At 44.5% G+C, this 14,680-nt stretch overlaps 3 long non-coding RNA genes across 3 annotated transcripts; 2 read left to right on the top strand and 1 right to left on the bottom strand.

Annotated features, from left to right (window-relative positions):
* The first annotated feature begins 810 nt into the window (after positions 1 to 810).
* On the top strand, positions 811 to 2,655 carry LOC135377811 (uncharacterized). Its single transcript, XR_010418204.1, has 3 exons — positions 811 to 959; positions 1,525 to 1,585; positions 1,994 to 2,655. It is a non-coding gene; the product is annotated as an uncharacterized LOC135377811 (long non-coding RNA).
* A 1,705-nt stretch (positions 2,656 to 4,360) lies between these two features.
* Positions 4,361 to 7,027, top strand: LOC135377809 (uncharacterized). The gene is made up of 3 exons (XR_010418202.1): positions 4,361 to 4,535; positions 4,926 to 4,981; positions 5,057 to 7,027. It is a non-coding gene; the product is annotated as an uncharacterized LOC135377809 (long non-coding RNA).
* A 57-nt stretch (positions 7,028 to 7,084) lies between these two features.
* LOC135377810 (uncharacterized) lies at positions 7,085 to 10,922 on the bottom strand. Its single transcript, XR_010418203.1, has 4 exons — positions 10,752 to 10,922; positions 10,530 to 10,650; positions 10,073 to 10,129; positions 7,085 to 9,997 (listed from the first exon to the last, which is right to left on the bottom strand). It is a non-coding gene; the product is annotated as an uncharacterized LOC135377810 (long non-coding RNA).
* Between the last annotated feature and the right edge of the window lie 3,758 nt (positions 10,923 to 14,680).

Below are 14,680 nucleotides of genomic sequence, written 5' to 3'. Positions count from 1 at the left end.
TCGGGAAAATTTTGGTGTCATGGCGGCCCGCATAGAAAACAGCAGCCAATGAAAAACGCTCCATTTGATTGACAGGTCGAGCCCCTTTTTTAGGCTCCTCCTAATGGCCAGACTCCCTTTGGCATACACGGCGCTGGCTACGCTAGTCTGGCTCAGTGCCGTGTATGCGAAAGGGAGTCTGGCCATTAGGAGGAGCCTAAGAAAGAGGCTCGACCTGTCAATCAAATTCAGCGTTTTTCATTGGCTGCTGTTTTCTATGCGGGCCGCCATTACACCAAAATTTTCCCGAAAATGGCGGCGTAGAATGGAACGGCAAAGCGAGGATTTCATGACCAATTTTTTTCACAAATTACATGACTTGTATTCCCTAAGTGTAGATTCTGTTGCAATTATATTGCAAATCACCTTTAAATTGCGCTCCAGTGTCGATGTTTGCCTGAAAATAACATGTTTCGTCGTCCTTGTTAGGCCTAGTAACGACAGCAATCATAGGCAAATAGCCATGGCAAATAGCGAGAAAAACGCTATGGATTGCCAAAAGTTTGCATTTTATGACATAGTTTTATTCATGTACGCAGCTTATAGCGAATTCGGGTGGTCATTTCGTAGCAAAACGGCCGAGCGCTCGGAAATTGCTAGGTCGGCGACCGAGCTGGATCACGTGACCGTTGCCACCCGAACATGATTGCTAGGAATCTAGCGGTTTTAGGTACTTGGATCACGCTAGGGGCGTCGCGGTCGCAAGTCTTCGAGTTCTGTCGTCTGCTAAACCACGTGATTTCAACATACCACTGATCTCGATTGTAAAAGGCTGGATCGCGGATAGGGAGCGCGAGCGTGAAGAAACCGGCCGCCATCTTACGGTGCTCACAACAGTCGCCGCAGCGATCATGGCAACTTCTTGCAATTGCGGTCGTACCAACCGTACTGGCAAGGTTACAGGGCCTAAATTTATACAGGTGAGTCACTCTTTATCGAGGAATAAATAGGCGTTCATTCTGTATATTTAGTTGACCATTATGAAGTGTTTTTTTGCCCAAAACGAGCACTGGATGCAGGTTGCTTGATCGCTCTTCCGACGTTCAATCGAGCACACTTGCATTTTACCCGGCGGCAAATACAGTTTGAGTGCATAATATGCTTGAAAGAACACGTTACACTACACAGGTAGTGTTGTCATCAATATATGTGCGAGCACTCGAGCGCTTTTTTGCATGCATTGCTAGCATGGTACACGGTGTTCTCTGCGGAAGCAAGTGCCACATTCATTTCTTTGAATTACCTTCACGCACAAGTTCGGTATTACGTCATAATGAGACCACGATTGTCACCTTTTTTCATGTATTGGTATTGTTTTGTGCCTTGGTTTGATTTGTGACAAAGAATCCTACGTAACGGTGGTGTGGCGCGACTTGAATAACGCCTTTGTCTGAGCTGTATCGTCAGCTTGTTACATAGTAATAATTTGTAGCGTGTCGTGCTATTTGAAGCAGTTTTTAAGGCAAAAGTGGTCTCTCAATACAGGTTTCGTCATGAGGGCTACCCAGTGAATAATCTGTGTAGTGTGATACGGCTGGGTGTACAGGTAAGTATCACGTTCCTCATCCACTGGTTTCTACTTTACAGGAAGGAACAACCTCAGTGCATGCACTGTGGTTAGCCTCTCTCAGTTTTGCATATTTTCTTACATGTTCACATCAGAAACACACCTTACACTTTAGGCTCCTTCACCCAGCAATATAATAATTAGAGATTATAATTCTTTTTAGAAGAGTTCGCCATATTCTTTTTAGAATAGTTTTTCATCTTTTTAATTTTTAGAAGATACAGGGATTGTAAACCATGTTTTAAACTGATGTTTTAACATTTGTCCAATGCATTTATTAAACAACATATTCATTTTTAACTGGTTGCACCCAAACCAATGTTCTGATGTATTATTTCCTTTGTTGTCGATGCACCATAAAAATTGGAATAATCATCATCAATGCAGGTTACTTCACAGCTGCCTCGACATACTCAAGAAATGGGTGCAGAACCTGCGTAATGCCCACAAACTTTGATTACCACAGCACCTCCAGAAAGTATGTGTCACATGGGATTTTTAAATGTATTCACAGTATATAATACCTTGTATTAACGGTTGTAGATCTAAGCCGTCTCTACAGTACACTCTCAGAAATTAAAACCGTGAGAACCGTGATAATTGTTTCAGTTAATAGGCATGCACATATATGCTATAAGAAGAAAATTATTTCTTGAGAATGCACTTCTCTGGCTACCGGTGTTGTTTACATCTACTGTTGATCACATTCATTTATCACGTATTATATTCTTATATATACTATTATATTAACACATATTTGATCACATTAAATTCAAAATTCATCATATATAAGAAAATACCAGGAGGGAAGTTGCTATTCATTGCTCATTCTAACCTAAAATTGAGTGCTACAAATTTAGAGACAGTACCTGTCCATTGTCATTCCTAAAATATATATTGTCATTGTAGCAAGGTCATAAAACAATAAATGTAGTCTTTTGTGACCTCCCTGCACGTTCATTGTATCCTGAAACGCATAAGTGCAAGAAATAACTTTAATAAACGTGATATAAAATGTTGAATAATATAATGTATGATATAAAATGTTGAATAAACTTGAACTTGTATATTCTCTTTACTCACCATCAGTGACCTTGTTTACAAAAGCATATCGTGTTAGATTTTTTTTGTTTACGTTTCACAGACGGGGTACACACGAGGGCCAAAATGACAAAATCACAACTGTTTCAAGCTCCAAATCGTCCTGCTGCAATTATCCTGTTGCAGACCATACGTGTGTAGTGCAAGAAGGCCCTTGCACATCAAAATGTAAGATGGGAGTCACAGTTAATGCGAAGTGGTTCCTATGAGAGACTTCGATGCTGAACAAAATTGTGCAAACTGTGGAAGGTGCCATAGAAGATATTCAGAAAGCGTGTCTGGTCTCACAACGGTGCTACGACGCTCTCTTTTAGATGACGATGAACTCATTGGAGTTTCAGATGTGCAGCTGCATTTTTTCGAACGTGCTCCACATAACAAGCATGACAAAGTCAGCACTGGATAGCAGGCCCCCGTTCCTAAGCAGCTTTGCTCACGCTGCAGCTGTATTCAGCAAAAGCATGTGAAGGACACTCGAGAAGGACATTCAGTTTGGCACAGCCGCGCCTGCAAATAATCAGAACAAATGAAGGAAGAAACAAACAAACATAGAAGGGCTGTACTTCAAAAAGAGGTAAATCTTGCGTCTCAAGGAGGTGTTACCACTTTTAAGTAACTTAATTGATTAAGCTTACATCACTACCTGATTAACTGTCCTAACGAGCGTGTTCTAATTGCGTGAAGCAATTACGTCACGCTCACAACGTATTTGGGCTGCTTCGGTGTGTCCATATTCGCGAGGCAAAGCACCGCAGTCGTTCACTAAAAGACACTTTCTGCGGCGGTGCTTGATATAAATCATACGAAACCGATACACGGCTAAAACAACGGCTGTGATTCTACAGAACGATCTCTTTCTGCCATGCGAGTATATCCTTTCCCGGACCGTTCTTTATGGGACAATTTTTGTCCAGAACGCAGCACGGGATATTACATACATGGTGGTTGTTAACCTCACATCGTTTCTTGTTGAAATATTGGCTGGGATGTGTACTGTAGTACAATCCCCAGCGCTGCACTGCTGTGACGGTCTAGTTTCGGAATGCAAAACATAACGTAATTAAGAATCGAACGGCAGGACACCTGTGAAACATTGTTAGGATACATCAGTATACTGGCACCTTACAAAATTGTGTGATGACAAGCAACGATCAACGCCTGCAGCGCTGTAAATACTCACAATCTCCGTTGCCTCCCATTGTTTTCTATGGGCGCACACTGCGCTTTAGGGCCTCCCAACATGGCGGCCCGAATGCACGCCTCTCCCCCGCGAGCCCCTCTCCCATGCGCCATCCAGCCTTTATAGATAGAGATCAGTGGAGGGCACACGCCACCGTTGCAGTGCGGATGTGACGACACCGGATACAGTTGAGCAATCTGCTGCTCGATCGTTTTGAGACCGGGCAAAAAAAGTGCTAGCTAGCAAATTCCGAGCGCTCGGAAAGCGCCACGCGAACATGCGAGATTTGCTTCATTTTGACCAAGCGAACATGACTGCTCGAGATCTGGCAAAAAAAGTTGCTCCGAAATGACCACCCGAATTCGCCATTACAACTAGCGGTTCTACCGACCAATCAGTTCTGCTAGCATGCATTTCTGCTATTCTGCGTCTTCCCGACATGTCCCTCTCCATCCAGATGGCGCCGTTAAGAGTGGACGTAAAATCCATAATGGTGCTTGGTCGTCAGGGAATATCCTATTCAATCCAATCCAGTTTCCCGAAAATATCGGCGCCCAGTGTATACAGATAATTTATATCTTGGATAGCCTGGATTAATAGCGAACTGTATTTTGCCTCGTGATTGGCACGAGTGCAATTCTGAAGGTGGTAAGTACGTCTCATGCTCTGTTACACTAGTACACACATACCATTCGCGTTCAACGCCCTTATTTTGCATGTGTTGTAGCAAATGATTCAGTGGCATAAACCGGCAGACTGGTGCGTAATGTACGCCCATGGTGTCGAGTTGAACTAATTCGGGTGGCGTGTTCGTACAGTCTGTGCAATCGAACTGTCTAATTACCACCTGTTCTATCTTAACACCGAAGTCGGTATATGAGTAAGATATATCGTATCTTTCGTTGTGCTTAATGATTCCAATTATTTTAGTTTTTACTCAGAATTCAAATACTGTATTCTTAACTGGAGCAACAAAATTACGAAACACATGAGGATTGTGTTGAAACTGAGGACATTGCTTATTTTTACTGATTTCAGATTTTCAGGCATGGGAGAAGAAATGCAGGATGCAGCCAAGAGTCATTTTACTAAAGGTACAGGGGTAAAAAGATTGAAAGATGGAAGTTTGAAGTGTTATTATATTTGTAACTTATCGGGTGCTTTTACAGAGAAGAACATCAAAGGAAAAAGGTCCATAAAATCATAAGGTTCCGTTAGGCGTGGGGTAACCTGCATTGATGATTCGTCTGCAACGTTCCAGACTGGCAAGGTTCCAGGACATAACGGGACGTATGCTCCGGGGCCCTCTACCATCTCGCTCATGATCAGAGCCGACAATTAAGGCATAATGGTTTCAAATTTCCAAAGATTGCAATTCAGAATTTGTATGAGTACAACACAACAGCGTCTACAGCCCGAGAGAAAAGTTCACGGCACTGCGCTTTTCTTCATCGGAGCGGTCCCCTGCCAGCTACCAGCAAAAGATCGAATAAGAAACGGGTCTATCTCTCAGTATGTGCGTCCGCTCTTGTTTGATGCTAGGGTGTCACTCCAATGGAGAAATGTGACACCATGGTGGTCCGTAAAGATTTGTACCAAGCTGTACATTGTACAACCCCGACAACTAACAAACACTGCTCGGTAAGGTCAGTGTTCCAATTTGAGATTTTGCTGCCTATTTCTTCCCATAAGGCTGCTCTTGCAGAAACGCATTAGAAAGTCATTTGGGTGAACTCCGGTGTACCAAGACAAGTGCAGAACAAAAAAATTTATAGTTAGACTTTGAAGGCAGTAATCAACATAAATAAGTTTTACCTCTGAGCAATGATTGCCCATTCAAGGCAACAACAAACTCATAGGTTCACCACATCATCTAAACTTCCTCTGTCTGTTACAGCTTGTTTCTGTCCACAACGACATCTTTAAGGTGCATATCCTGTGCCATGCAACCAGAGGAGTGGTTACATGAACTATCATTCATCGAGCATTTGTGAGGAGATTGTTAGAGGAATCAGTCAGACAGATGCGTTTCAGATGTTTTTTTTTTTTTTTCAGTTTTCAGGTTTTGATTGTTATTCCATGACAGTATACACTGATTACTGATAACAAGACTGAGAGGGCAAGCCCTGTTGAACAGTCCAAGACACAGTCAATGCAAATGTCTACACAATTTGAGGGGAACAGAAATACCAAGAACACATGACAAGTATAAGAAACAAATAGCAAAGATATTGCACAGCAGAGAAATGCACATAATCAAAAAGTAATTGCATGTCACCCTACGTATCAGCAGAAAAGTCCTGTTTGATGGTGTTTTTGAAGGATGCCAGATTATTGTTGGAATGAATGTGTAGAGCAGTGTTGCTCAAACTGTGGGTCATGACCCCCAAATGGGTCATGAGCTGTTGAAAGATTCATTGTTTCACGCCCAACCAGAGGCGTAAAGCTCAATTCATGTTCAAAGCATTAATGGACTGTCATGTGTTGTCACATGACAGTGCTGCATTCATCAGTAAATGATGTAGATGTGAAGGTCCTTAAGCATGAATTCAACAGATCCTCTGGCTGGGTGTATTTCCTGCTGCTTGGCACACTCTTGGAACCTGGTTGAAAAGCTGCTTCTGAAGACTGCCCTGCTGCTATGGCTTTCTTCACATCATCTGTGCATCAATATTCGAACAGATTGGGACAAAAGTTTATGGGGTGTTGCATTTCTTCATGGGAGTGACACCCTAGCAGCAAACAGGAGCGGCCACACACACTGAGAGGTGCACAGAACAGCCAGTCCAGTCACCTGTTTCTTATTCAATATCTTCCTGCTAGCCAGCAGGGGGCCGCTCCGATGAGGTGCAAGGCAACAGGCTCATTGATATGGTGTCCAGCTGGAATTTGTGGTATTTTGGAACGATGTATTGCTAACGACACTAGTAAAAATACCCAAAACTGGACTGAGTGTTCGGCTCACTGAGGTTACCGAAGAGCTACGTTTCCTTGAGGTGTGAAACAAAGCATGATAAAATGAATCAACCAAGTTGTGTGATCTAGCTGGCCAATACTGAGTAGATTTGCAATATAGATTTGCAATATCTTGAGGACTTTTGCCTCTCTTGTAACAAATGCTAAATAAATGCAATCAAGCATACATTGGAACTCAGTTGCTGAGACAAGACACATGAACATACAAACATATGTGATTGTGCTAGTTATTTTCATGCATATAGTATGATCTTCTGAATTCCCAGTAGCTGTTCGAACATAAGGTTCCAGAACTGTTGTTCTTATTAGCATTTCTGCAGTGGTTGGCTTTCACATAGCTGCACCCGTTTTAACTCCTTGCATCTTTGTTGAGACAAAGCGGAGTTGTTTGGCATTTTTGTTCAGTAGTGTCACAGCAGGTTTAGCATAGCATAGCCAACAGGGGCATGGCCAGGGGGGTTCAAACCCCCCAAGATCGTACCTTTGGTAGTGCATCTGGGAGGTCCCCATAGACCCCCCCCCACACACACAATATTTTCTGGCTACCGCACGGATAGCCAACACTAGCATGAGACAAGATAGAAGCCAACTTGAATATACAAGGCATACTGATGTGCATGAAAAATTTTAAAATGACTGAGCATTGTATGCGAATTACATTATCATAATGTTGATGAGAGTCGTGTACCCCGGCCACCATATTTTTGATGATAACGAAAGACTGCAATTGAGCTGGTGTGATGACAGTATATTTTTCCTTTAATCTAATTAAATAATTATGCATTATATATAGTCATGAAGAGTTGGCTGATGGTTGTTGGAAGGGTGTACATTTACTTAGATAAATCATTCACAAGAATACACACAGCGGCTTTGAGCTCACCAAGGCTTTATGCGTGCAATGCCAACTGATATTAGTATTTTCATGGTAAAAAGCATCTGCTGCAGCTGAAGAAAACAATCCATCAGTCGGGGGCAGTTGTCTCGTTATATTGCAAGAGAGTACTCAGTACTGGAGAGATATAAACACACAGAATAAAACAAACTGCCTAGTGGAAAGTGAGTGAAAAGTTTATCCCAGTTCTTATTGGCAGAATATTAACACAATTTTTTCTACAAGATTTCTCAGGTCAGAGCACTTTATAGGATATACAAATTGCCAATTATGTTATGTGTATGTATGTACACTTAAATGTATTTACCTGCTGTAATATAACCTAGACCAAGCTCAAAATGGGGCATATTGTCTTCAGTTGAAAAGTCAATGCAGGAGACCATGCATTGCTGTAAAGTGTTTCACCTGAACCATTACCCAAAATGTATGAAGTGGCAGTACATGACTATCACATAGAATGACCCATCTGTGGTGCTATGTGTAGAATCTATGCACACTTTTCTTTTGATGTTAACATTGCCATGAGTTTGAGGGAAAACACAGGACGAGACGAACACATAGACACACGAACCAGCAATGAAGATTTAATACACAAAGTGCAAGAGAGACAGGGTAAAAAGAAAGTGTACACTTCGGCATTAACATCAAGTCAACACCAGCTAGCTTTCGTGCTCCTCCTATATTCATCACACTTTTGTTGGTGCCCAAGTGCCTTAACAGCTGTTTTTGCCATGCCTGTCATAAGAACTAGCAATAAATCCTCATCTTGCAACAAGTCAGTATTTCCTCGTTGAAAGACAGTAGGATCATCCTTCTTGCCTTTGTGTGTGAGGGAAAGCAGTGAACTGTTTGTTTGGGCTCTGATAGAACTGACCAACAGGGCAACACTGCTTTGATTGTCGTCATGTTTCCTCTCACAGTAACATATATTATCAGAGTTCGAGGTAACTCATTACTGTAACTAAGGTCCTTTTTTTGGTAACTTGTAACTTAACTCGGTACTTTTGCGCCTTAGTAACTTTCAGAGGAACTCGTTCCTTTTTAGAGGTAACTTTGCCAAATTAACTTAAGTTCCAAGTTACTTTTAACTCGCTTTTCACTCACGTCCACATATTTTCTTGCTTTCTCTCCGGTTCCTTCATGGCATTTTTTGCCATAAAACGTGATATTCAATCAATGACAGTATTTTATTCAGGAAGTAAGAACCGCTGCCATTGAAACGAAGCTGAACCATTGTGCGCCCACAGGGGGTAAGATGCAAAGCGTTCGAATAGACCTCTACCAGAGAAACGTCATCATGACAATGGTAGACAGACTGAAACCGAAACAAATCGGAAGGAGGGCTGGGTTCCACGAACGGGCACTTGTTCGCTGTCTCCCATTGAAAGAAAAGTCCCTATAAGGGACCATGTCGTAATCCCCTCAAGACCGTGGCTTTCGGGCGTGACCTTGTTCACTTCTAGCTTCGAGCTTAGTTCAATTCTACCAAATTTTGGCACTGTCAAACACTATGACGTCCTAGTCATTTTTTCATTGTCACTATGACGTCATTTGTTTACAAACATGGAGAGGTCTATTGTTGGACATAAACGAAAACGATCTAAGCGTGTTGCACTCCTCCGCAGACAACTCAAGGTCTAACTCAACTGCTCACGCGCGCTGCACCTGCATAATGCTATTTTGTGTCCGAAGTAACTTGGAAGTAACTCGTTCTTTTTTTTAAGTAACTCAGTAACTGCGAGTTACATTTCATGCTGAAGAACTTCGTTATTAACTTAGTTACATTTTGCACACGGTAACTTAATTTGTAACAAGTTTTTTTTTACGGGTAACTTCTCCCTCATGGTGGTGTACAAGTACTGCCTTGTAGTGAGGTGAATTGGATCCTTTGAAACGTGCCATCCAGCACACCCCGAATACTGAGCTGCATAGTACGCTGAGTGCAATGCCGTCACGTAGTTTCCCTAACATAAACAAATAGTTTCTTGAAGGTAAAAAAAGGACATTCCAGTACAACATAGTGTTTTACAAGTGCCTGCACGGGCCGCCTCTATTGCATCTTCCTCTGTTTTTGTCAGTGGGGTGTGGGACAGCCCAAAATCATGTGCATAATAGGAAGCTTGGAAGACAAACAAGACCTTGCCAGTTTGGAACATTGCAGACATATCAGCAAGGCAGGTGTCCCCACGCCTGATGGAACTTTGTGATTTGATGGACCTTTTCCTTTGATGTGTCCTCTCTATAAAAGCACCTGATCAGTTACAAATGTAATAACACTTTAAACCTCCATCTTTCAATCTTTTTACCCCTGTACCTTTAGTAAAATGACTCTTGGCTGCATCCTGCATTTCTTCTCTCCATGCCTGAAAATCTGAAATCAGTAAAAATAAGCAATGTCCTCAGTTTCAACACAATCCTCATGTGTTTCGTAATTTTGTTGCTCCAGTTAAGAATACAGTATGATAATTCTGAATAAAAACACAAATACAAAATAATAGGAATCATTAAGCACAACGAAAGATTACTGATAATTGCCGAAACCACGATATTTCTTACTCATATACCGACTTCGGTGTTAATATACAACAGGTGACAATTAGACAGTCCGATTACACAGATTTCACGAACACGTCAGCACAATTCGTCCAACTTGGCACTATGGGTGTACATTACGCACCAGTCTGCCGGTTTGTGCCACTGAATCATTTGCTACAACACATGCAAAATAAGAGCGTTGAACGCGAATGGTGTGTAGCATGAGACGTACTTACCAGCTTCAGAATTGCACTCGTGCGTCTTAATTCACTTGGAAGTTATGTACATACACCTGGTACTGCTGCTGCCTGAACTGAGAGGGTGCAGCTGAGAAAAAGTGGACTGGCACTTGTGCACCTGTAGTAACAGAGCGGCCCATTTTACAATTTTGTACAGACGCCCTCACCTTTTGAACCGCGATCACGAAACTCGCAGGCGTTGCTGAAACGTTCCCTCACCTGTTGAACATCGACGGACGAGCGGGACATCCAGCGAGGAACTTGAACGGAATATTTGACAAAGTTGCTTCACCGGACAATACCACAAACCACATCCTCAAACAAACAAACCGCTGTCTGCTAGCGCATGCGCACGCGAAGGGAGCAGACGGCACGGCGGCGGCAAAGAGAGACACGTGACATCACTTCTAGCGCATGCGCAGCGCAACTGATTTTCCTCTCCCGAAGGCCAAGTGCCAACAGGGGCGTTTATGTTTATTCGCTCGGAGCCATGCTCGGAGCAGAACCCGAGCTGAGCGGAAGTGCGTCACCGAACCGGAAATCGATCGGTCGGGTGTAAAGCGAGGAGAAAATTAAATTCCATACGCGACTGAGCGACAACGGCTTTGCGCTTGCGCAGTATGTATTGCTGTGTCGTCTGCTTCCGTTGGTGTTCGTCGTAGGGCACCGTTTGTGTTAGTGGCTTGAAGGTTTCGCTTCTGTTTTTCTGATTTTGTGTTCCTTCTTTTTTTCTTTTTGTACATCATTTCACGTTTCATTCCACGTTGCACGTAGTGTGTGGAAGACGACGACGACCGATTTTCTTGCCGTTCACGCGGGGCCACTCGCGCGTTCGTCCATCACGACGCTGGCTGCAAACTCTGCATCAAAGCCTGTGTTACATAAAGTTTCTCGACATCTGTCAGAGAGTTTTGCATTTTCAAGCACTAATTCCACAACTGGTTCGTGTGGTACGGCGGTCTAGATTGTCTTGATGAAAGCCACCTCAAAATTTCAAAATAGCCGCCGTCTTCTAGCTCAGGAATTGTGGGAAGGATCTGCGAGCTCGCCCTCCAAGCTCCGAGCGAAGCGAGCTGCCTCGGAGGTGACTCTGAGCGAATAACCAAACACAAAGCGGGCGGATCTGAGCCAATTCTCATACGCCCTCGAGCCCGATCTGTGACGACATATCCGCTCCGAGCGCCTCCGGGCGATTAAACATAAACGCCCCATACCTCCATGCCCGTGCTCCATGCCATGCTCCATGCTACCTACACTTTCCGGTCGGCGTCCCTTACTCTCGTCGCCAGGACGGGAGAGTCTTTTTGCCGGCGATTTGCCTTCCCCACGTGACTTTTCTTGCTCCTTTCAACGCCTTCAATGCCCTCTCCCACTTTTCCTCTCTGCACTCTGCCTCTGGGCGTTTATGTTTATTCGCTCGGAGCAGAGCCCGAGCTGAGCGGAAGTGCGTCACCGAACCGGAAATCGATCGGTCGGGTGTAAAGCGATGAGAAAATTAAATTCCATACGCGACCGAGCGACAACGACTTTGCGCTTGCGCAGTATCTATTGCTGTGTCGTCTGCTTCCGTTGGTGTTCGTCGTAGGGCACCGTTTATGCCTTAGTGGCTTGAAGGTTTCGCTTCTGTCAGTTTTTCTGATTTTGTGTTCCTTCTTTTTTCTTTTTGTACATCATTTCATGTTTCATTCCATGTTGCACGTAGTGTGTGGAAGACGACGACGACCGATTTGCTTGCCGTTCACGCGGGGCCACTCGCGCGTTCGTCCATCACGACGCTGGCTGCAAACTCTGCATCAAAGCCTGTGTTACATAAAGTTTATCGACATCTGTCAGAGAGTTTTGCATTTTCAAGCACTAATTCCGCAGCTGGTTCGTGTGGTACGGCGGTCTAGATTCTCTGGATGAAAGCCATCTCAAAATTTCAAAATAGCCGCCATATTCTAGCTCAGGAATTGTGGGAAGGATCTGCGAGCTCGCCCTCCAAGCTCCGAGCGAAGCGAGCTGCCTCGGAGGTGACTCTGAGCGAATATCCAAACACAAAGCGGGCGGATCTGAGCCAATTCTCATACGCTCTCGAGCCAGATCTGTGACGACATATCCGCTCCGAGCGCCTCCGGGCGATTAAACATAAACGCCCTCTGTCGGCTCTGCCCTCGCTTCCGCGCGGGGACGATTTCTATCAGGGCGATAGAAACAGTGGACTTTTCTTTCAAGACCGCAGTGGATCTCTGCTAACAAGGCAAAGACTCGCAGAGCTCTTTGGCAAAGAAAGCGCGAAGTGCATCCTCTGCGACACCGGAGAAAACGAAGACCTAGAACACGTACTATATTATCTTGCCCGGCGCTTCACGACATACGACCCTCGCAACCGATCGAGGTCATCGGCGCATCGACGCCTATTCAGCGCCACATAGCGTGGCGTACGACCACTGCTGGCTGGCTGGACGCCCGTCGGGCCAGTCTTCAGTGGCGCTTAGCGCATGACGTCTTGCCGCTGCGTGAGCGTTTTTCCCGTTTTGGTGTAACGTCACCCGGCTGTCCCTTCTGCGAGTACAGGGAGTCAGCAGAACATGCTTTCAGTTTATGTTTGTTGCCGGGTGCCCTGTGGCATCGTGTAGCAGGCCTCTATAGCCTGACGGATGTTGAGTGGAGCACAGTTTGTGGTCTGTATCCCCTCCCTGTCTCGCAGCGGGATAGGCGTCATTTTGTGCTCTTGGTGGTCGAAATCAACTACCAAGTGTGGATTTCACGCTGTCGACGAGTGCACGCGCAGGAGAGCCGCAGTGTGCAGGAGGTGATTCGGCTAGTTAACGCCGGTATTCGCAAAGTTCTTTGCAGGGAGCGTGCGGTGCTTGGAGCAGTTGAGTTTCACCGTCGCTGGATGACCTCTGACATCCTCTTCAGGGTGGACAATGGCAAGTTCCATGTTAACCTATGAGGTGTCCACATCCTCGTGTTGTTCTCCCACTTGCAGCTTTCCAGTGTCATGGACTGTTGCATGGCGAAACGGACACGTATAGCAATCTCTGAACAGCCTTAGTCGCTGGGCGAGAGTTGGTATTCAGAATGTTGTTCGAGTCTATTTGAGATGTTGCAGGAAGCCTGCCCCTGTGGCCGGCCTTCCATTTGATGCCAATACACTCTCTTTGAACCTTCGAAGGAAAACGAGTCCATCATCCTGGAAACTAAACGACTCCTGCAGAGATGGGAAGCAGCGACCGAGCGGAAGCTCAAGGAACTGAAACCGAAACATCCACCTGAGGAGCCAAGCACATAGATCTAGCCAGTGCCCAAGACGAAGCTGGCTATAAATGGCTCTACACTACAGCTCCCGACAGCGACTCCTCCGGCTACATTTTCTCTCCTTCTCTTCTGTCTTTTCTTTCTTTTTCGCTCTTTCTGTCTTACTTCTATCGCCTGTGAAAAATATTTTCTGCCCTGATGCAAAAGGGATTAGACGAGCCTGAACCTGAACCTGATTGCGATTTTTATCTCCAGTAGAGTAGGGTAGAGTGCACATAAAGTCCCTAAGGTAGACTTTTGGGTGGAGTCACAGGTGCAAAAGAAAAAAAAAAAAAAAGCTTTCTTCGACTCTGCGAAATTGACGAGCGCTATGCTATTTATGCCTGCTCATGGTTTAGAAACATGACCTAGCATCGCCGTCTTCCGAACATTTTCTATAGGCGTCTCGAATCTCGATCACCGAAGACAGTGACGATGACGCGGACTGAAGACAGTGAGGGAAGAAATGTCGTGTGCACACAGAATGAACTACACTATACAGGGTGTTTCACCTAAACTGATAAAAAACTGGCGAAAAACTCGCGTTCTGGAAAAAGATTAAAAGGAAACAGAACATGCAACCCAAGATAAGGCCAGTCACCCGATACATTTCTTTTTGTTTTGTTTCCGCAAGTTAAAGCTCATCTTCGACGCATGAGGCGGCACTGTGCTCCTTCCCCCTCTCACGTTGGGGATGAAGGAAATACGCGTCTGCGAAGATGCGCAATGGACAAAATAAAGAAAAAAATGGCGTTCCTTCACGAATTTTTTGCGGGTAATCTATCGAACGGATTTTTGTTCTGGAAACGGCTACGATATCAGGTGACCGAAAGGAACAGATTTTCTCATTGGGACAACTTTGTAGC

This window comes from Ornithodoros turicata, chromosome 1 (assembly GCF_037126465.1).
Source record: "Ornithodoros turicata isolate Travis chromosome 1, ASM3712646v1, whole genome shotgun sequence".
NCBI classification, from domain to species: domain Eukaryota; kingdom Metazoa; phylum Arthropoda; class Arachnida; order Ixodida; family Argasidae; genus Ornithodoros; species Ornithodoros turicata.
This window is presented reverse-complemented; position numbering and strand designations above follow the sequence as displayed.